General features: G+C 50.4%; 1 protein-coding gene and 1 long non-coding RNA gene across 2 annotated transcripts in view; one reads left to right on the top strand and one right to left on the bottom strand.

The window, feature by feature from the left end:
• LOC129842271 (uncharacterized) overlaps positions 1-5,116 on the bottom strand; it is a 22,447-nt gene extending 17,331 nt beyond the window's left edge. Inside the window, exon 1 of the long non-coding RNA XR_008757533.1 lies at positions 4,934-5,116. This is a non-coding gene — a long non-coding RNA (uncharacterized LOC129842271). The remainder of the gene's footprint in view (positions 1-4,933) is intronic.
• LOC129842270 (alpha-actinin-2-like) overlaps positions 1-22,840 on the top strand; it is a 105,315-nt gene that overhangs the window by 42,467 nt on the left and 40,008 nt on the right. The window lies entirely within an intron of this gene.

The following is a 22,840-nucleotide window of genomic DNA, read 5'->3' as shown; positions in this document are numbered from 1 at the left end:
TATGTTGATTGACAGGTAATAATGTTATGTAGATTGACAGGTACGAATGTTATGTAGATTAACAGGTAATAATGTTATGTAGATTGACAGGTACGAATGTTATGTAGATTAACAGGTAATAATGTTATGTTGATTGACAGGTACTAATGTTATGTTGATTGACAGGTAATAATGTTATGTAGATTGACAGGTACGAATGTTATGTAGATTAACAGGTAGTGCTGTTGTGGTTGTCAGTTCTGAGCAGGTAGTCAGGAAGAGGCTGATTCTCTGGTTACCTTGTCTGGACTTCTGTTGTGTTGTATGGACTCCATCCAGTGGGTAAAGACAGTATGGACAAGCCCTTGACAGACTATCATACTGGTAGATGTTGTATGGACTCCATCTAGTGGGTAAAGACAGTGTGGACAAGGCCACTGACAGACTGTAACCTACTGGTAGACAGAGAATCCTCATTGTTGCTGCCAAAGTTCAACCACTCTAAAGAAATTATTTGCCCCTGATGTAAACTGGTGTCAGGTTAAAATCAGCACCAACCAGTCCACAGGTCAGCATGGCGCTGCGTAGAGGACAGTGTTATAACAGAACCAACCAGTCCACAGGTCAGCATGGGGCTGCGTAGAGGACAGTATTATAACAGCACCAACCAGTCCACAGGTCAGCGTGACGCTGCGTAGAGGACAGTGTTATAACAGAACCAACCAGTCCACAGGTCAGCATGGGGCTGTGTAGAGGACAGTGTTATAACAGAACCAACCAGTCCACAGGTCAGCGTGGGGCTGCGTAGAGGACAGTATTATAACAGCACCAACCAGTCCACAGGTCAGCATGGGGCTGTGTAGAGGACAGTATTATAACAGCACCAACCAGTCCACAGGTCAGCGTGACGCTGCGTAGAGGACAGTGTTATAACAGAACCAACCAGTCCACAGGTCAGCGTGGGGCTGTGTAGAGGACAGTGTTATAACAGAACCAACCAGTCCACAGGTCAGCATGGGGCTGTGTAGAGGACAGTATTATAACAGAACCAACCAGTCCACAGGTCAGCGTGGGGCTGCGTAGAGGACAGTGTTATAACAGAACCAACCAGTCCACAGGTCAGCATGGGGCTGCGTAGAGGACAGTGTTATAACAGAACCAACCAGTCCACAGGTCAGCCTGGCGCTGCGTAGAGGACAGTATTATAACAGAACCAACCAGTCCACAGGTCAGCCTGGCGCTGCGTAGAGGACAGTATTATAACAGCACCAACCAGTCCACAGGTCAGCCTGGCGCTGCGTAGAGGACAGTGTTATAACAGAACCAACCAGTCCACAGGTCAGCGTGACGCTGCGTAGAGGACAGTGTTATAACAGAACCAACCAGTCCACAGGTCAGCGTGGGGCTGCGTAGAGGACAGTATTATAACAGCACCAACCAGTCCACAGGTCAGCGTGGGGCTGCGTAGAGGACAGTATTATAACAGCACCAACCAGTCCACAGGTCAGCGTGGGGCTGTGTAGAGGACAGTGTTATAACAGAACCAACCAGTCCACAGGTCAGCGTGGGGCTGCGTAGAGGACAGTGTTATAACAGAACCAACCAGTCCACAGGTCAGCCTGGCGCTGCGTAGAGGACAGTATTATAACAGCACCAACCAGTCCACAGGTCAGCGTGGGGCTGCGTAGAGGACAGTGTTATAACAGAACCAACCAGTCCACAGGTCAGCCTGGCGCTGCGTAGAGGACAGTATTATAACAGCACCAACCAGTCCACAGGTCAGCGTGGGGCTGCGTAGAGGACAGTGTTATAACAGAACCAACCAGTCCACAGGTCAGCATGGGGCTGTGTAGAGGACAGTGTTATAACAGAACCAACCAGTCCACAGGTCAGCGTGGGGCTGCGTAGAGGACAGTATTATAACAGCACCAACCAGTCCACAGGTCAGCGTGGGGCTGCGTAGAGGACAGTGTTATAACAGAACCAACCAGTCCACAGGTCAGCGTGGGGCTGCGTAGAGGACAGTATTATAACAGCACCAACCAGTCCACAGGTCAGCGTGGGGCTGTGTAGAGGACAGTGTTATAACAGAACCAACCAGTCCACAGGTCAGCGTGGGGCTGCGTAGAGGACAGTGTTATAACAGAACCAACCAGTCCACAGGTCAGCCTGGCGCTGCGTAGAGGACAGTGTTATAACAGCACCAACCAGTCCACAGGTCAGCCTGGCGCTGCGTAGAGGACAGTATTATAACAGAACCAACCAGTCCACAGGTCAGCATGGGGCTGCGTAGAGGACAGTATTATAACAGAACCAACCAGTCCACAGGTCAGCATGGGGCTGCGTAGAGGACAGTATTATAACAGAACCAACCAGTCCACAGGTCAGCGTGGGGCTGCGTAGAGGACAGTATTATAACAGAACCAACCAGTCCACAGGTCAGCCTGGGGCTGCGTAGAGGACAGTATTATAACAGCACCAACCAGTCCACAGGTCAGCGTGGGGCTGTGTAGAGGACAGTATTATAACAGCACCAACCAGTCCACAGGTCAGCCTGGCGCTGGGTAGAGGACAGTATTATAACAGAACCAACCAGTCCACAGGTCAGCGTGGCGCTAAGTAGAGGACAGTATTATAACAGAACCAACCAGTCCACAGGTCAGCGTGACGCTGCGTAGAGGACAGTGTTATAACAGCACCAACCAGTCCACAGGTCAGCGTGGCGCTGCGTAGAGGACAGTATTATAACAGAACCAACCAGTCCACAGGTCAGCATGGGGCTGCGTAGAGGACAGTGTTATAACAGCACCAACCAGTCCACAGGTCAGCGTGGGGCTGCGTAGAGGACAGTGTTATAACAGAACCAACCAGTCCACAGGTCAGCGTGGGGCTGTGTAGAGGACAGTATTATAACAGCACCAACCAGTCCACAGGTCAGCGTGGGGCTGCGTAGAGGACAGTATTATAACAGCACCAACCAGTCCACAGGTCAGCGTGGGGCTGCGTAGAGGACAGTATTATAACAGAACCAACCAGTCCACAGGTCAGCGTGGGGCTGCGTAGAGGACAGTATTATAACAGAACCAACCAGTCCACAGGTCAGCGTGGGGCTGCGTAGAGGACAGTGTTATAACAGAACCAACCAGTCCACAGGTCAGCCTGGCGCTGCGTAGAGGACAGTGTTATAACAGCACCAACCAGTCCACAGGTCAGCGTGGGGCTGCGTAGAGGACAGTATTATAACAGCACCAACCAGTCCACAGGTCAGCGTGGGGCTGTGTAGAGGACAGTGTTATAACAGAACCAACCAGTCCACAGGTCAGCGTGGGGCTGCGTAGAGGACAGTGTTATAACAGAACCAACCAGTCCACAGGTCAGCGTGGGGCTGCGTAGAGGACAGTATTATAACAGCACCAACCAGTCCACAGGTCAGCATGGCGCTGCGTAGAGGACAGTATTATAACAGAACCAACCAGTCCACAGGTCAGCCTGGGGCTGCGTAGAGGACAGTGTTATAACAGAACCAACCAGTCCACAGGTCAGCGTGACGCTGGGTAGAGGACAGTATTATAACAGCACCAACCAGTCCACAGGTCAGCGTGGGGCTGCGTAGAGGACAGTATTATAACAGCACCAACCAGTCCACAGGTCAGCCTGGCGCTGCGTAGAGGACAGTATTATAACAGCACCAACCAGTCCACAGGTCAGCGTGGCGCTGCGTAGAGGACAGTGTTATAACAGAACCAACCAGTCCACAGGTCAGCCTGGCGCTGCGTAGAGGACAGTGTTATAACAGAACCAACCAGTCCACAGGTCAGCCTGGCGCTGCGTAGAGGACAGTGTTATAACAGAACCAACCAGTCCACAGGTCAGCCTGGCGCTGCGTAGAGGACAGTGTTATAACAGAACCAACCAGTCCACAGGTCAGCGTGGGGCTGTGTAGAGGACAGTGTTATAACAGAACCAACCAGTCCACAGGTCAGCGTGGGGCTGTGTAGAGGACAGTGTTATAACAGAACCAACCAGTCCACAGGTCAGCGTGGGGCTGCGTAGAGGACAGTGTTATAACAGAACCAACCAGTCCACAGGTCAGCCTGGCGCTGCGTAGAGGACAGTATTATAACAGCACCAACCAGTCCACAGGTCAGCGTGGGGCTGCGTAGAGGACAGTGTTATAACAGAACCAACCAGTCCACAGGTCAGCGTGGGGCTGTGTAGAGGACAGTATTATAACAGCACCAACCAGTCCACAGGTCAGCATGGGGCTGTGTAGAGGACAGTATTATAACAGCACCAACCAGTCCACAGGTCAGCGTGGGGCTGCGTAGAGGACAGTATTATAACAGCACCAACCAGTCCACAGGTCAGCGTGGGGCTGCGTAGAGGACAGTATTATAACAGCACCAACCAGTCCACAGGTCAGCGTGGGGCTGTGTAGAGGACAGTGTTATAACAGAACCAACCAGTCCACAGGTCAGCATGGGGCTGTGTAGAGGACAGTATTATAACAGAACCAACCAGTCCACAGGTCAGCGTGGGGCTGTGTAGAGGACAGTGTTATAACAGAACCAACCAGTCCACAGGTCAGCATGGGGCTGCGTAGAGGACAGTGTTATAAATGAGGGTTTGAATGACCCTGAACAGCACCTGTCAGTTTCCCTCTGCAACAGCGCTGATTGTCATGCCTGTGTGTGTGTGTGTGTGTGTGTGTGTGTGTGTGTGTGTGTGTGTGTGTGTGTGTGTGTGTGTGTGTGTGTGTGTGTGTGTGTGTGTGTGTGTGTGTGTGTGTGTGTGTGTGTGTGTGTGTGTGTGTGTGTGTGTGTGTGTGTGTGTGTGTTTGCATGTGTGTGTGTGTGTGTGTGTGTGTGCGTAGTTGGCAGATAGAGTTAAATGATGGTATGATTCTCCTCACCTCTCCCTCTCTCCAGTCTCCTCTATATATATATATATTTACCTTGCTATTATTGGACAGCCCCTGTTCTAGAACGCGGGCCAACCTGTGTTCTTCACGTGTCACAGTTGAAGGACTCTGATGTCATTGGTCAGACCAGAACAGCCTCCCGTCACCACGCTGCGTTCTTCACACTGATACTATTGTTTTTCCTCCTGGCTCCTTCAACACGTCATTACAGAAGGCATTCACTTCTTTACTAAAATCATGTAAATAAAACGTGAAGTGTTCCCTTTAAAGGACACGTTGTCGGTAATCAGTAGTGACGTCTAAAGTCCTACTTTTCTGTCATTCTGTTTGTACATTTTGAACAAACGTAGATGGAATTTTCCACAGGCTGTGTTGCAAGCCTGTCCGAGGGGAGATTCCCCAGCAGAGGTTAATATTGACTGAGATAACGCTGTTAGTACCACTACAGTACTAACGAAGGGACGACCTTTCACCTTCTGACATGCTGTGATCCCATTGGCTGTTAGACACCAGATAAGATAAACGGCTATGACCCATGACTCAGATACATGGCAGTGAACTGACACACACACACGCACGCACGCACGCACGCACGCACGCACGCACGCACGCACGCACGCACGCACGCACGCACGCACGCACACACACACACACACACACACACACACACACACACACACACACACACACACACACACACACACACATTCTCTCTCCCAGTTGTCCCCCCGGTGAGGTCTGTTTGCCACAGGAGTTTTGCACTATTCCCCAGCACCTATATCCAGTTACTGCCAGGGTGGGTCTGGGCCGGGAACACAAAGACACTGGTCACCTTGAGGTCGTCTGTCAGCCCCCTGCAATGTTCCTGGGTCATGTTCATTTGGCACCAAACGGGAAAAAAACGACTTTGACCTGTCCAATGACAAAAGTACATTTTCGTATTCTGTTGCAAAATGTTTAAGAACGTTTTCCGTTGCATTCATTATTGAACAACGAACCAGGTTTCTCTGGGATACTTCTGGAGAGAGGGAGAGTCAGGACCAGGTTTCTCTGGGATACTTCTGGAGAGAGGAGAGTCAGGAACAGGTTTCTCTGGGATACTTCTGGAGAGGGGAGAGTCCGGAACAGGTTTCTCTGGGATACTTCTGGAGAGAGGAGAGGAGAGTCAGGACCAGGTTTCTCTGGGATACTTCTGGAGAGAGGAGAGTCCGGAACAGGTTTCTCTGGGATACTTCTGGAGAGAGGGAGAGTCAGTAACAGGTTTCTCTGGGATACTTCTGGAGAGAGGAGAGTCAGGAACAGGTTTCTCTGGGATACTTCTGGAGAGAGGAGAGTCAGGACCAGGTTTCTCTGGGATACTTCTGGAGAGAGGAGAGTCCGGAACAGGTTTCTCTGGGATACTTCTGGAGAGAGGGAGAGTCAGTAACAGGTTTCTCTGGGATACTTCTGGAGAGAGGAGAGTCAGGAACAGGTTTCTCTGGGATACTTCTGGAGAGAGGAGAGTCAGGACCAGGTTTCTCTGGGATACTTCTGGAGAGAGGAGAGTCAGGACCAGGTTTCTCTGGGATACTTCTGGAGAGAGGAGAGTCAGGACCAGGTTTCTCTGGGATACTTCTGGAGAGAGGAGAGTCAGGAACAGGTTTCTCTGGGATACTTCTGGAGAGAGGAGAGGAGAGTCAGGAACAGGTTTCTCTGGAATACTTCTGGAGAGAGGAGAGTCAGGAACAGGTTTCTCTGGGATACTTCTGGAGAGAGGAGAGTCAGGAACAGGTTTCTCTGGGATACTTCTGTAGAGAGGAGAGTCAGGAACAGGTTTCTCTGGGATACTTCTGGAGAGAGGGATAGGAGAGTCAGGACCAGGTTTCTCTGGGATACTTCTGGAGAGAGGGAGAGCCAGGACCAGGTTTCTCTGAGATACTTCTGGAGAGAGGAGAGGAGAGTCAGGAATAGGTTTCTCTGGGATACTTCTGGAGAGAGGAGAGGAGAGTCAGGAACAGGTTTCTCTGGGATACTTCTGGAGAGAGGGATAGGAGAGTCAGGACCAGGTTTCTCTGGGATACTTCTGGAGAGAGGAGAGTCAGGAACAGGTTTCTCTGGGATACTTCTGGAGAGAGGGATAGGAGAGTCAGGACCAGGTTTCTCTGGGATACTTCTGGAGAGAGGGAGAGCCAGGACCAGGTTTCTCTGAGATACTTCTGGAGAGAGGAGAGGAGAGTCAGGAACAGGTTTCTCTGGGATACTTCTGGAGAGAGGAGAGTCAGGAACAGGTTTCTCTGGGATACTTCTGGAGAGAGGAGAGTCAGGACCAGGTTTCTCTGGGATACTTCTGGAGAGAGGAGAGTCCGGAACAGGTTTCTCTGGGATACTTCTGGAGAGAGGGAGAGTCAGTAACAGGTTTCTCTGGGATACTTCTGGAGAGAGGAGAGTCAGGAACAGGTTTCTCTGGGATACTTCTGGAGAGAGGAGAGTCAGGACCAGGTTTCTCTGGGATACTTCTGGAGAGAGGAGAGTCAGGACCAGGTTTCTCTGGGATACTTCTGGAGAGAGGAGAGTCAGGACCAGGTTTATCTGGGATACTTCTGGAGAGAGGAGAGTCAGGAACAGGTTTCTCTGGGATACTTCTGGAGAGAGGAGAGGAGAGTCAGGAACAGGTTTCTCTGGAATACTTCTGGAGAGAGGAGAGTCAGGAACAGGTTTCTCTGGGATACTTCTGGAGAGAGGAGAGTCAGGAACAGGTTTCTCTGGGATACTTCTGTAGAGAGGAGAGTCAGGAACAGGTTTCTCTGGGATACTTCTGGAGAGAGGGATAGGAGAGTCAGGACCAGGTTTCTCTGGGATACTTCTGGAGAGAGGGAGAGCCAGGACCAGGTTTCTCTGAGATACTTCTGGAGAGAGGAGAGGAGAGTCAGGAATAGGTTTCTCTGGGATACTTCTGGAGAGAGGAGAGGAGAGTCAGGAACAGGTTTCTCTGGGATACTTCTGGAGAGAGGGATAGGAGAGTCAGGACCAGGTTTCTCTGGGATACTTCTGGAGAGAGGAGAGTCAGGAACAGGTTTCTCTGGGATACTTCTGGAGAGAGGGATAGGAGAGTCAGGACCAGGTTTCTCTGGGATACTTCTGGAGAGAGGGAGAGCCAGGACCAGGTTTCTCTGAGATACTTCTGGAGAGAGGAGAGGAGAGTCAGGAACAGGTTTCTCTGGGATACTTCTGGAGAGAGGAGAGTCCGGAACAGGTTTCTCTGGGATACTTCTGGAGAGAGGGAGAGCCAGGACCAGGTTTCTCTGAGATACTTCTGGAGAGAGGAGAGGAGAGTCAGGAATAGGTTTCTCTGGGATACTTCTGGAGAGAGGAGAGGAGAGTCAGGAACAGGTTTCTCTGGGATACTTCTGGAGAGAGGGATAGGAGAGTCAGGACCAGGTTTCTCTGGGATACTTCTGGAGAGAGGAGAGTCAGGAACAGGTTTCTCTGGGATACTTCTGGAGAGAGGGATAGGAGAGTCAGGACCAGGTTTCTCTGGGATACTTCTGGAGAGAGGGAGAGCCAGGACCAGGTTTCTCTGAGATACTTCTGGAGAGAGGAGAGGAGAGTCAGGAACAGGTTTCTCTGGGATACTTCTGGAGAGAGGGATAGGAGAGTCAGGACCAGGTTTCTCTGGGATACTTCTGGAGAGAGGGAGAGCCAGGACCAGGTTTCTCTGAGATACTTCTGGAGAGAGGAGAGTCAGGACCAGGTTTCTCTGGGATACTTCTGGAGAGAGGAGAGTCAGGACCAGGTTTCTCTTGGATACTTCTGGAGAGAGGAGAGTCAGTACCAGGTTTCTCTGGGATACTTCTGGAGAGAGGAGAGTCAGGAACAGGTTTCTCTGGGATACTTCTGGAGAGAGGAGAGTCAGGACCAGGTTTCTCTTTTATACTTCTGTAGAGAGGAGAGTCAGGAACAGGTTTCTCTGAGATACTTCTGGGGAGAGGAGAGGAGAGTCAGGACCAGGTTTCTCTGGGATACTTCTGGAGAGAGGAGAGGAGAGTCAGGACCAGGTTTCTCTGGGATACTTCTGGAGAGATGAGAGTCAGGACCAGGTTTCTCTGGGATACTTCTGGAGAGAGGAGAGTCAGGACCAGGTTTCTCTGGGATACTTCTGGAGAGAGGAGAGTCAGGACCAGGTTTCTCTGGGATACTTCTGGAGAGAGGAGAGAAGAGTCAGGAACAGGTTTCTCTGGGATACTTCTGGAGAGAGGAGAGGAGAGTCAGGACCAGGTTTCTCTGGGATTCTTCTGGAGAGAGGAGAGTCAGGAACAGGTTTCTCCGGGATACTTCTGGAGAGAGGAGAGGAGAGTCAGGAACAGGTTTCTCTGGGATACTTCTGGAGAGAGGAGAGTCAGGACCAGGTTTCTCTGGGATACTTCTGGAGAGAGGAGAGTCAGGACCAGGTTTCTCTGGGATACTTCTGGAGAGAGGAGAGTCAGGACCAGGTTTCTCTGGGATACTTCTGGAGAGAGGAGAGACAGGAACATGTTTCTCTGGGATACTTCTGGAGAGAGGAGAGGAGAGTCAGGACCAGGTTTCTCTGGTATACTTCTGGAGAGAGGAGAGGGGAGTCAGGACCAGGTTTCTCTGGGATTCTTCTGGAGAGAGGAGAGTCAGGAACAGGTTTCTCTGGGATACTTCTGGAGAGAGGAGAGGAGAGTCAGGAACAGGTTTCTCTGGTATACTTCTGGAGAGAGGAGAGGAGGGTCAGGAACAGGTTTCTCTGGGATACTTCTGGAGAGAGGAGAGTCAGGACCAGGTTTCTCTGGGATACTTCTGGAGAGAGGAGAGTTAGGAACAGGTTTCTCTGGGATACTTCTGGAGAGAGGAGAGGAGAGTCAGGAACAGGTTTCTCTGGAATACTTCTGGAGAGAGGAGAGTCAGGAACAGGTTTCTCTGGGATACTTCTGGAGAGAGGAGAGTCAGGAACAGGTTTCTCTGGGATACTTCTGGAGAGAGGAGAGGAGAGTCAGGAACTTTTTCTCTGGGATACTTCTGGAGAGAGGGAGAGTCAGGACCAGGTTTCTCAGGGATACTTCTGGAGAGAGGAAAGTCAGGAACAGGTTTCTCTGGGATACTTCTGGAGAGAGGATAGTCAGGACCAGGTTTCTCTGGGATACTTCTGGAGAGAGGAGAGTCAGGAACAGGTTTCTCTGGGATACTTTTGGAGAGAGGAGAGGAGAGTCAGGAACAGGTTTCTCTGGGATACTTCTGGAGAGAGGAGAGTCAGGACCAGGTTTCTCTGGGATACTTCTGGAGAGAGGAGAGTCAGGAACAGGTTTCTCTTGGATACTTCTGGAGAGAGGAGAGTCAGTACCAGGTTTCTCTGGGATACTTCTGGAGAGAGGAGAGTCAGGACCAGGTTTCTCTGGGATACTTCTGGAGAGAGGGAGAGCCAGGACCAGGTTTCTCTGAGATACTTCTGGAGAGAGGAGAGTCAGGACCAGGTTTCTCTGGGATACTTCTGGAGAGAGGAGAGTCAGGACCAGGTTTCTCTTGGATACTTCTGGAGAGAGGAGAGTCAGTAACAGGTTTCTCTGGGATACTTCTGGAGAGAGGAGAGTCAGGAACAGGTTTCTCTGGGATACTTCTGGAGAGAGGAGAGTCAGGACCAGGTTTCTCTGGGATACTTCTGGAGAGAGGAGAGTCAGGACCAGGTTTCTCTGGGATACTTCTGGAGAGAGGAGAGTCAGGACCAGGTTTATCTGGGATACTTCTGGAGAGAGGAGAGTCAGGAACAGGTTTCTCTGGGATACTTCTGGAGAGAGGAGAGGAGAGTCAGGAACAGGTTTCTCTGGAATACTTCTGGAGAGAGGAGAGTCAGGAACAGGTTTCTCTGGGATACTTCTGGAGAGAGGAGAGTCAGGAACAGGTTTCTCTGGGATACTTCTGTAGAGAGGAGAGTCAGGAACAGGTTTCTCTGGGATACTTCTGGAGAGAGGGATAGGAGAGTCAGGACCAGGTTTCTCTGGGATACTTCTGGAGAGAGGGAGAGCCAGGACCAGGTTTCTCTGAGATACTTCTGGAGAGAGGAGAGGAGAGTCAGGAATAGGTTTCTCTGGGATACTTCTGGAGAGAGGAGAGGAGAGTCAGGAACAGGTTTCTCTGGGATACTTCTGGAGAGAGGGATAGGAGAGTCAGGACCAGGTTTCTCTGGGATACTTCTGGAGAGAGGAGAGTCAGGAACAGGTTTCTCTGGGATACTTCTGGAGAGAGGGATAGGAGAGTCAGGACCAGGTTTCTCTGGGATACTTCTGGAGAGAGGGAGAGCCAGGACCAGGTTTCTCTGAGATACTTCTGGAGAGAGGAGAGGAGAGTCAGGAACAGGTTTCTCTGGGATACTTCTGGAGAGAGGAGAGTCCGGAACAGGTTTCTCTGGGATACTTCTGGAGAGAGGGAGAGCCAGGACCAGGTTTCTCTGAGATACTTCTGGAGAGAGGAGAGGAGAGTCAGGAATAGGTTTCTCTGGGATACTTCTGGAGAGAGGAGAGGAGAGTCAGGAACAGGTTTCTCTGGGATACTTCTGGAGAGAGGGATAGGAGAGTCAGGACCAGGTTTCTCTGGGATACTTCTGGAGAGAGGAGAGTCAGGAACAGGTTTCTCTGGGATACTTCTGGAGAGAGGGATAGGAGAGTCAGGACCAGGTTTCTCTGGGATACTTCTGGAGAGAGGGAGAGCCAGGACCAGGTTTCTCTGAGATACTTCTGGAGAGAGGAGAGGAGAGTCAGGAACAGGTTTCTCTGGGATACTTCTGGAGAGAGGGATAGGAGAGTCAGGACCAGGTTTCTCTGGGATACTTCTGGAGAGAGGGAGAGCCAGGACCAGGTTTCTCTGAGATACTTCTGGAGAGAGGAGAGTCAGGACCAGGTTTCTCTGGGATACTTCTGGAGAGAGGAGAGTCAGGACCAGGTTTCTCTTGGATACTTCTGGAGAGAGGAGAGTCAGTACCAGGTTTCTCTGGGATACTTCTGGAGAGAGGAGAGTCAGGAACAGGTTTCTCTGGGATACTTCTGGAGAGAGGAGAGTCAGGACCAGGTTTCTCTTGGATACTTCTGTAGAGAGGAGAGTCAGGAACAGGTTTCTCTGAGATACTTCTGGGGAGAGGAGAGGAGAGTCAGGACCAGGTTTCTCTGGGATACTTCTGGAGAGAGGAGAGGAGAGTCAGGACCAGGTTTCTCTGGGATACTTCTGGAGAGATGAGAGTCAGGACCAGGTTTCTCTGGGATACTTCTGGAGAGAGGAGAGTCAGGACCAGGTTTCTCTGGGATACTTCTGGAGAGAGGAGAGTCAGGACCAGGTTTCTCTGGGATACTTCTGGAGAGAGGAGAGAAGAGTCAGGAACAGGTTTCTCTGGGATACTTCTGGAGAGAGGAGAGGAGAGTCAGGACCAGGTTTCTCTGGGATTCTTCTGGAGAGAGGAGAGTCAGGAACAGGTTTCTCCGGGATACTTCTGGAGAGAGGAGAGGTGAGTCAGGAACAGGTTTCTCTGGGATACTTCTGGAGAGAGGAGAGTCAGGACCAGGTTTCTCTGGGATACTTCTGGAGAGAGGAGAGTCAGGACCAGGTTTCTCTGGGATACTTCTGGAGAGAGGAGAGTCAGGACCAGGTTTCTCTGGGATACTTCTGGAGAGAGGAGAGACAGGAACATGTTTCTCTGGGATACTTCTGGAGAGAGGAGAGGAGAGTCAGGACCAGGTTTCTCTGGTATACTTCTGGAGAGAGGAGAGGGGAGTCAGGACCAGGTTTCTCTGGGATTCTTCTGGAGAGAGGAGAGTCAGGAACAGGTTTCTCTGGGATACTTCTGGAGAGAGGAGAGGAGAGTCAGGAACAGGTTTCTCTGGGATACTTCTGGAGAGAGGAGAGGAGGGTCAGGAACAGGTTTCTCTGGGATACTTCTGGAGAGAGGAGAGTCAGGACCAGGTTTCTCTGGGATACTTCTGGAGAGAGGAGAGTTAGGAACAGGTTTCTCTGGGATACTTCTGGAGAGAGGAGAGGAGAGTCAGGAACAGGTTTCTCTGGAATACTTCTGGAGAGAGGAGAGTCAGGAACAGGTTTCTCTGGGATACTTCTGGAGAGAGGAGAGTCAGGAACAGGTTTCTCTGGGATACTTCTGGAGAGAGGAGAGGAGAGTCAGGAACTTTTTCTCTGGGATACTTCTGGAGAGAGGGAGAGTCAGGACCAGGTTTCTCAGGGATACTTCTGGAGAGAGGAAAGTCAGGAACAGGTTTCTCTGGGATACTTCTGGAGAGAGGATAGTCAGGACCAGGTTTCTCTGGGATACTTCTGGAGAGAGGAGAGTCAGGAACAGGTTTCTCTGGGATACTTTTGGAGAGAGGAGAGGAGAGTCAGGAACAGGTTTCTCTGGGATACTTCTGGAGAGAGGAGAGTCAGGACCAGGTTTCTCTGGGATACTTCTGGAGAGAGGAGAGTCAGGAACAGGTTTCTCTTGGATACTTCTGGAGAGAGGAGAGTCAGTACCAGGTTTCTCTGGGATACTTCTGGAGAGAGGAGAGTCAGGACCAGGTTTCTCTGGGATACTTCTGGAGAGAGGGAGAGCCAGGACCAGGTTTCTCTGAGATACTTCTGGAGAGAGGAGAGTCAGGACCAGGTTTCTCTGGGATACTTCTGGAGAGAGGAGAGTCAGGACCAGGTTTCTCTTGGATACTTCTGGAGAGAGGAGAGTCAGTACCAGGTTTCTCTGGGATACTTCTGGAGAGAGGAGAGTCAGGAACAGGTTTCTCTGGGATACTTCTGGAGAGAGGAGAGTCAGGACCAGGTTTCTCTTGGATACTTCTGTAGAGAGGAGAGTCAGGAACAGGTTTCTCTGAGATACTTCTGGGGAGAGGAGAGTCAGGACCAGGTTTCTCTGGGATACTTCTGGAGAGAGGAGAGGAGAGTCAGGACCAGGTTTCTCTGGGATACTTCTGGAGAGAGGAGAGTCAGGACCAGGTTTCTCTGGGATGCTTCTGGAGAGAGGAGAGTCAGGACCAGGTTTCTCTGGGATACTTCTGGAGAGAGGAGAGTCAGGACCAGGTTTCTCTGGGATACTTCTGGAGAGAGGAGAGAAGAGTCAGGAACAGGTTTCTCTGGGATACTTCTGGAGAGAGGAGAGGAGAGTCAGGACCAGGTTTCTCTGGGATTCTTCTGGAGAGAGGAGAGTCAGGAACAGGTTTCTCCGGGATACTTCTGGAGAGAGGAGAGGAGAGTCAGGAACAGGTTTCTCTGGGATACTTCTGGAGAGAGGAGAGTCAGGACCAGGTTTCTCTGGGATACTTCTGGAGAGAGGAGAGTCAGGACCAGGTTTCTCTGGGATACTTCTGGAGAGAGGAGAGTCAGGACCAGGTTTCTCTGGGATACTTCTGGAGAGAGGAGAGACAGGAACATGTTTCTCTGGGATACTTCTGGAGAGAGGAGAGGAGAGTCAGGACCAGGTTTCTCTGGGATACTTCTGGAGAGAGGAGAGGAGAGTCAGGACCAGGTTTCTCTGGGATTCTTCTGGAGAGAGGAGAGTCAGGAACAGGTTTCTCTGGGATACTTCTGGAGAGAGGAGAGGATAGTCAGGAACAGGTTTCTCTGGGATACTTCTGGAGAGAGGAGAGGAGGTTCAGGAACAGGTTTCTCTGGGATACTTCTGGAGAGAGGAGAGTCAGGACCAGGTTTCTCTGGGATACTTCTGGAGAGAGGAGAGTTAGAAACAGGTTTCTCTGGGATACTTCTGGAGAGAGGAGAGGAGAGTCAGGAACAGGTTTCTCTGGAATACTTCTGGAGAGAGGAGAGTCAGGAACAGGTTTCTCTGGGATACTTCTGGAGAGAGGAGAGGAGAGTCAGGAACTTTTTCTCTGGGATACTTCTGGAGAGAGGGAGAGTCAGGACCAGGTTTCTCAGGGATACTTCTGGAGAGAGGAAAGTCAGGAACAGGTTTCTCTGGGATACTTCTGGAGAGAGGATAGTCAGGACCAGGTTTCTCTGGGATACTTCTGGAGAGAGGAGAGTCTGGAACAGGTTTCTCTGGGATACTTTTGGAGAGAGGAGAGGAGAGTCAGGAACAGGTTTCTCTGGGATACTTCTGGAGAGAGGAGAGTCAGGACCAGGTTTCTCTGGGATACTTCTGGAGAGAGGAGAGTCAGGACCAGGTTTCTCTGGGATACTTCTGGAGAAGGAGAGTCAGGACCAAGTTTCTCTGGGATACTTCTGGAGAGAGGGATAGGAGAGTCAGGAACTTTTTCTCTGGGATACTTCTGGAGAGGGGAGAGTCCGGAACAGGTTTCTCTGGGATACTTCTGGAGAGAGGAGAGTCAGGACCAGGTTTCTCTGGGATACTTCTGGAGAGAGGAGAGTCAGGAACAGGTTTCTCTGGGATACTTCTAGAGAGAGGAGAGTCAAGACCAGGTTTCTCTGGGATACTTCTGGAGAGAGGAGAGGAGAGTCAGGAACTTTTTCTCTGGGATACTTCTGGAGAGAGGGAGAGTCAGGACCAGGTTTCTCAGGGATACTTCTGGAGAGAGGAAAGTCAGGAACAGGTTTCTCTGGGATACTTCTGGAGAGAGGAGAGTCAGGACCAGGTTTCTCTGGGATACTTCTGGAGAGAGGAGAGTCAGGAACAGGTTTCTCTGGGATACTTTTGGAGAGAGGAGAGGAGAGTCAGGAACAGGTTTCTCTGGGATACTTCTGGAGAGAGGAGAGTCAGGACCAGGTTTCTCTGGGATACTTCTGGAGAGAGGAGAGTCAGGAACAGGTTTCTCTTGGATACTTCTGGAGAGAGGAGAGTCAGTACCAGGTTTCTCTGGGATACTTCTGGAGAGAGGAGAGTCAGGACCAGGTTTCTCTGGGATACTTCTGGAGAGAGGGAGAGCCAGGACCAGGTTTCTCTGAGATACTTCTGGAGAGAGGAGAGTCAGGACCAGGTTTCTCTGGGATACTTCTGGAGAGAGGAGAGTCAGGACCAGGTTTCTCTTGGATACTTCTGGAGAGAGGAGAGTCAGTACCAGGTTTCTCTGGGATACTTCTGGAGAGAGGAGAGTCAGGAACAGGTTTCTCTGGGATACTTCTGGAGAGAGGAGAGTCAGGACCAGGTTTCTCTTGGATACTTCTGTAGAGAGGAGAGTCAGGAACAGGTTTCTCTGAGATACTTCTGGGGAGAGGAGAGTCAGGACCAGGTTTCTCTGGGATACTTCTGGAGAGAGGAGAGGAGAGTCAGGACCAGGTTTCTCTGGGATACTTCTGGAGAGAGGAGAGTCAGGACCAGGTTTCTCTGGGATACTTCTGGAGAGAGGAGAGTCAGGACCAGGTTTCTCTGGGATACTTCTGGAGAGAGGAGAGTCAGGACCAGGTTTCTCTGGGATACTTCTGGAGAGAGGAGAGAAGAGTCAGGAACAGGTTTCTCTGGGATACTTCTGGAGAGAGGAGAGGAGAGTCAGGACCAGGTTTCTCTGGGATTCTTCTGGAGAGAGGAGAGTCAGGAACAGGTTTCTCCGGGATACTTCTGGAGAGAGGAGAGGAGAGTCAGGAACAGGTTTCTCCCAGATACTTCTGGAGAGAGGAGAGTCAGGACCAGGTTTCTCTGGGATACTTCTGGAGAGAGGAGAGTCAGGACCAGGTTTCTCTGGGATACTTCTGGAGAGAGGAGAGTCAGGACCAGGTTTCTCTGGGATACTTCTGGAGAGAGGAGAGACAGGAACATGTTTCTCTGGGATACTTCTGGAGAGAGGAGAGTCAGGACCAGGTTTCTCTGGGATACTTCTGGAGAGAGGAGAGGAGAGTCAGGACCAGGTTTCTCTGGGATTCTTCTGGAGAGAGGAGAGTCAGGACCAGGTTTCTCTGGGATACTTCTGGAGAGAGGAGAGGAGAGTCAGGAACAGGTTTCTCTGGGATACTTCTGGAGAGAGGAGAGGAGGGTCAGGAACAGGTTTCTCTGGGATACTTCTGGAGAGAGGAGAGTCAGGACCAGGTTTCTCTGGGATACTTCTGGAGAGAGGAGAGTTAGGAACAGGTTTCTCTGGGATACTTCTGGAGAGAGGAGAGGAGAGTCAGGAACAGGTTTCTCTGGAATACTTCTGGAGAGAGGAGAGTCAGGAACAGGTTTCTCTGGGATACTTCTGGAGAGAGGAGAGTCAGGAACAGGTTTCTCTGGGATACTTCTGGAGAGAGGAGAGGAGAGTCAGGAACTTTTTCTCTGGGATACTTCTGGAGAGAGGGAGAGTCAGGACCAGGTTTCTCAGGGATACTTCTGGAGAGAGGAAAGTCAGGAACAGGTTTCTCTGGGATACTTCTGGAGAGAGGATAGTCAGGACCAGGTTTCTCTGGGATACTTCTGGAGAGAGGAGAGTCAGGAACAGGTTTCTCTGGGATACTTTTGGAGAGAGGAGAGGAGAGTCAGGAACAGGTTTCTCTGGGATACTTCTGGAGAGAGGAGAGTCAGGACCAGGTTTCTCTGGGATACTTCTGGAGAGAGGAGAGTCAGGACCAGGTTTCTCTGGGATACTTCTGGAGAAGGAGAGTCAGGACCAAGTTTCTCTGGGATACTTCTGGAGAGAGGGATAGGAGAGTCAGGAACTTTTTCTCTGGGATACTTCTGGAGAGGGGAGAGTCCGGAACAGGTTTCTCTGGGATACTTCTGGAGAGAGGAGAGTCAGGACCAGGTTTCTCTGGGATACTTCTGGAGAGAGGAGAGTCAGGAACAGGTTTCTCTGGGATACTTCTAGAGAGAGGAGAGTCAGGACCAGGTTTCTCTGGGATACTTCTGGGGAGAGGAGAGTCAGGACCAGGTTTCTCTGGGATACTTCTGGAGAGAGGAGAGTCAGGAACAGGTTTCTCTGAGATACTTCTGGGGAGAGGAGAGTCAGGACCAGGTTTCTCTGGGATACTTCTGGAGAGAGGAGAGGAGAGTCAGGACCAGGTTTCTCTGGGATTCTTCTGGAGAGAGGAGAGGAGAGTCAGGAACAGGTTTCTCTGGGATACTTCTGGAGGGAGGAGAGGAGAGTCAGGACCAGGTTTCTCTGGGATACTTCTGGAGAGAGGAGAGTCAGGAACAGGTTTCTCTGAGATACTTCTGGGGAGAGGAGAGTCAGGACCAGGTTTCTCTGGGATACTTCTGGAGGGAGGAGAGGAGAGTCAGGACCAGGTTTCTCTGGGATACTTCTGGAGAGGAGAGAGTCAGGAACAGGTTTCTCTGGGATACTTCTGGAGAGAGGAGAGTCAGGAACAGGTTTCTCTGGGATACTTCTGGAGAGAGGAGGGGAGAGTCAGGACCAGGTTTCTCTGGGATACTTCTGGAGAGAGGAGAGTCAGGACCAGGTTTCTCTGGGATACTTCTGGAGAGAGGAGAGTCAGTAACAGGTTTCTCTGGGATACTTCTGGAGAGAGGAGAGTCAGGACCAGGTTTCTCTGGGATACTTCTGGAGAGAGGAGAGTCAGGAACAGGTTTCTCTGGGATACTTCTGGAGAGAGGAGAGGAGAGTCAGGAACAGGTTTCTCTGGGATACTTCTGGAGAGAGGAGAGTCAGGACCAGGTTTCTCTGGGATACTTATGGAGAGAGGAGATTCAGGAACAGGTTTCTCTGGGATACTTCTGGAGAGAGGAGAGTCAGGACCAGGTTTCTCTGGGATACTTCTGGAGAGAGGAGAGTCAGGAGCAGGTTTCTCTGGGATACTTCTGGAGAGAGGAGAGTCAGGACCAGGTTTCTCTGGGATACTTCTGGAGAGAGGAGAGTCAGTACCAGGTTTCTCTGGGATACTTCTGGAGAGAGGAGAGTCAGGACCAGGTTTCTCTGGGATACTTCTGGAGAGAGGAGAGTCAGGACCAGGTTTCTCTGGGATACTTCTGGAGAGAGGAGAGTCAGTACCAGGTTTCTCTGGGATACTTCTGGAGAGAGGAGAGTCAGGACCAGGTTTCTCTGGGATACTTCTGGAGAGGGGAGAGTCAGGACCAGGTTTCTCTGGGATACTTCTGGAGAGAGGAGAGTCAGGACCAGGTTTCTCTGGGATACTTCTGGAGAGAGGAGAGTCAGTACCAGGTTTCTCTGGGATACTTCTGGAGAGAGGAGAGTCAGGAGCAGGTTTCTCTGGGATACTTCTGGAGAGAGGAGAGTCAGGACCAGGTTTCTCTGGGATACTTCTGGAGAGAGGAGAGTCAGTACCAGGTTTCTCTGGGATACTTCTGGAGAGAGGAGAGTCAGGAGCAGGTTTCTCTGGGATACTTCTGGAGAGAGGAGAGTCAGGACCAGGTTTCTCTGGGATACTTCTGGAGAGAGGAGAGTCAGTACCAGGTTTCTCTGGGATACTTCTGGAGAGAGGAGAGTCAGGACCAGGTTTCTCTGGGATACTTCTGGAGAGAGGAGAGTCAGGACCAGGTTTCTCTGGGATACTTCTGGAGAGAGGAGAGTCAGTACCAGGTTTCTCTGGGATACTTCTGGAGAGAGGAGAGTCAGGACCAGGTTTCTCTGGGATACTTATGGAGAGGAGAGTCAGGAACAGGTTTCTCTGGGATACTTCTGGAGATTGAGAGTCAGGAAATAGAAGAATGGAAGTGTAGTTTTTATTTAAGGGTTCACCTCTCTGATGATCTATTCCAGTGTATCTGTTAGAAACACAACACCCTGGAGAAATGTTCTGCTAATCGCTGTGTTTCTGTATGTGTGTGTGTGTGTGTGTGTGTGTGTGTGTGTGTGTGTGTGTGTGTGTGTGTGTGTGTGTGTGTGTGTGTGTGTGTGTGTGTGTGTGTGTGTGTGTGTGTGTGTGTGTGTGTGTGTGTGTGTGTGTGTGTGTGTGTGTGTGTGTGTGTGTGTGTAGTATTCAGCTATGCTAAGCTGAGCTCTGCTAGCTGGATGTATAGTGCTGTGACATTAAGCAGTGGAAACACAACCAGTAAAGGGAGTATCATTATCACATCTCTTCACACTTCCTCTAATGTCAGGGACGTTTAGTTTACGAGCAGAAGGGAAGGATGGGAGCCAGAGATATTGGTAGGAGTATACTGTAGCGTCAAACGAGTGGTTCCAAGTCATGATGGCAATTAGCCTTTGTTTCTGTGAATTTCAAACAAACTGGGCGATTACCTAGTGTAGTGGTGGACTCTCTATGGTGAGGTCACTATTACCTAGTGTAGTGGTGGACTCATTATGGTGAGGTCACTATTACCTAGTGTAGTGGTGGACTCTCTATGGTGAGGTCACTATTACCTAGTGTAGTGGTGGACTCTCCTCACTATGGCTGAGGTCACTATTACCTAGTGTAGCGGTAGACTCTACTCACTATGGATGAGGTCACTATTACCTAGTGTAGTGGTGGACTCTCTATGGTGAGGTCACTATTACCTAGTGTAGTGGTGGACTCACTATGGCTGAGCTCACTATTACCTAGTGTAGCGGTGGACTCTACTCACTATGGCTGAGGTCACTATTACCTAGTGTAGTGGTGGACTCTCTATGGCTGAGGTCACTATTACCTAGTGTAGTGGTGGACTCACTATGGCTGAGGTCACTATTAACTAGTGTAGCGGTGGACTCACTATGGCTGAGGTCACTATTACCTAGTGTAGTGGTGGACTCACTATGGCTGAGGTCACTATTACCTAGTGTAGTGGTGGAATCACTATGGTGAGGTCACTATTACCTAGTGTAGCGGTGGACTCTCCTCTCTATGGCTGAGGTCACTATTACCTAGTGTAGTGGTGGACTCTCTATGGCTGAGGTCACTATTACCTAGTGTAGCGGTGGACTCTACTCACTATGGCTGAGGTCACTATTACCTGGTGTAGTGGTGGACTCACTATGGCTGAGGTCACTATTACCTAGTGTAGTGGTGGACTCACTATGGCTGAGGTCACTATTACCTAGTGTAGTGGTGGACTCACTATGGCTGAGGTCACTATTACCTGGTGTAGTGGTGGACGCACTATGGCTGAGGTCACGATTACCTAGTGTAGTGGTGGACTCACTATGGCTGATGTCACTATTACCTAGTGTAGTGGTGGACTCACTATGGCTGAGGTCACTATTACCTAGTGTAGTGGTGGAATCACTATGGCTGAGGTCACTATTACCTAGTGTAGCGGTGGACTCTACTCACTATGGCTGAGGTCACTATTACCTAGTGTAGTGGTGGACTCACTATGGCTGAGGTCACTATTACCTAGTGTAGTGGTGGACTCTACTCACTATGGCTGAGGTCACTATTACCTAGTGTAGTGGTGAACTCTCCTCACCATGGCTGAGGTCACTATTACCTAGTGTAGTGGTGGACTCTACTCACTGTGGCTGAGGTCACTATTACCTAGTGTAGTGGTGGACTCTACTCACTATGGCTGAGGTCACTATTACCTAGTGTAGTGGTGGACTCTCCTCTCTATGGCTGAGGTCACTATTACCTAGTGTAGTGGTGGACTCTACTCACTATGGCTGAGGTCACTATTACCTAGTGTAGTGGTGGACTCACTATGGCTGAGGTCACTATTACCTAGTGTAGTGGTGAACTCTACTCACTATGGCTGAGGTCCTATTACCTAGTGTAGTGGTGGACTCTACTCACTATGGCTGAGGTCACTATTACCTAGTGTAGTGGTGGACTCTACTCACTATGGCTGAGGTCACTATTACCTAGTGTAGTGGTGGACTCACTATGGCTGAGGTCACTATTACCTGGTGTAGTGGTGGACTCACTATGGCTGAGGTCACTATTACCTAGTGTAGTGGTGGACTCACTATGGCTGAGGTCACTATTACCTGGTGTAGTGGTGGACTCACTATGGCTGAGGTCACTATTACCTAGTGTAGTGGTGGACTCTACTCACTATGGCTGAGGTCACTATTACCTAGTGTAGTGGTGGACTCACTATGGCTGAGGTCACTATTACCTAGTGTAGTGGTGGACTCACTATGGCTGAGGTCACTATTACATAGTGTAGTGGTGGACTCACTATGGCTGAGGTCACTATTACCTAGTGTAGTGGTGGACGCACTATGACTGAGGTCACTATTACCTAGTGTAGTGGTGTACTCTACTCACTATGGCTGAGGTCACTATTACCTAGTGTAGTGGTGGACTCACTATGGCTGAGGTCACTATTACCCAGTGTAGCGGTGGACTCTCCTCACTATGGCTGAGGTCACTATTACCTAGTGTAGTGGTGGACTCACTATAGCTGAGGTCACTATTATCTAGTGTAGTGGTGGACTCACTATGGCTGAGGTCACTATTACCTAGTGTAGTGGTGGACTCTCCTCACTATGGCTGAGGTCACGATTACCTAGTGTAGCGGTGGACTCACTATGGTGAGGTCACTATTACCTAGTGTAGTGGTGGACTCACTATGGCTGAGGTCACTATTACCTAGTGTAGTGGTGGACTTTACTCACTATGGCTGAGGTCACTATTACCTAGTGTAGTGGTGGACTCTCCTCACTATGGCTGAGGTCACTATTGCCTAGTGTAGTGGTGGACTCTCCTCTCTATGGCTGAGGTCACTATTATCTAGTGTAGTGGTGGACTCACTATGGCTGAGGTCACTATTACCTAGTGTAGTGGTGGACTCACTATGGTGAGGTCACTATTACCTAGTGTAGTGGTGGACTCACTATGGCTGAGGTCACTATTACCTAGTGTAGTGGTGGACTCTACTCACTATGGCTGAGGTCTCTATTACCTAGTGTAGTGGTGGACTCACTATGGTGAGGTCACTATTACCTAGTGTAGTGGTGGACTCTCCTCTCTATGGCTGAGGTCACTATTACCTAGTGTAGTGGTGGACGCACTGTGGCTGAGGTCACTATTACCTAGTGTAGTGGTGGACTCTCCTCTCTATGGCTGAGGTCACTATTACCTAGTGTAGTGGTGGACGCACTGTGGCTGAGGTCACTATTACCTAGTGTAGTGGTGGACTCACTATGGCTGAGGTCACTATTACCTAGTGTAGTGATGGAC

The sequence above is a fragment of the Salvelinus fontinalis genome, unplaced genomic scaffold (genome assembly GCF_029448725.1).
Source record: "Salvelinus fontinalis isolate EN_2023a unplaced genomic scaffold, ASM2944872v1 scaffold_0028, whole genome shotgun sequence".
Classification (NCBI taxonomy): Eukaryota; Metazoa; Chordata; class Actinopteri; order Salmoniformes; family Salmonidae; genus Salvelinus; species Salvelinus fontinalis.
This window is presented reverse-complemented; position numbering and strand designations above follow the sequence as displayed.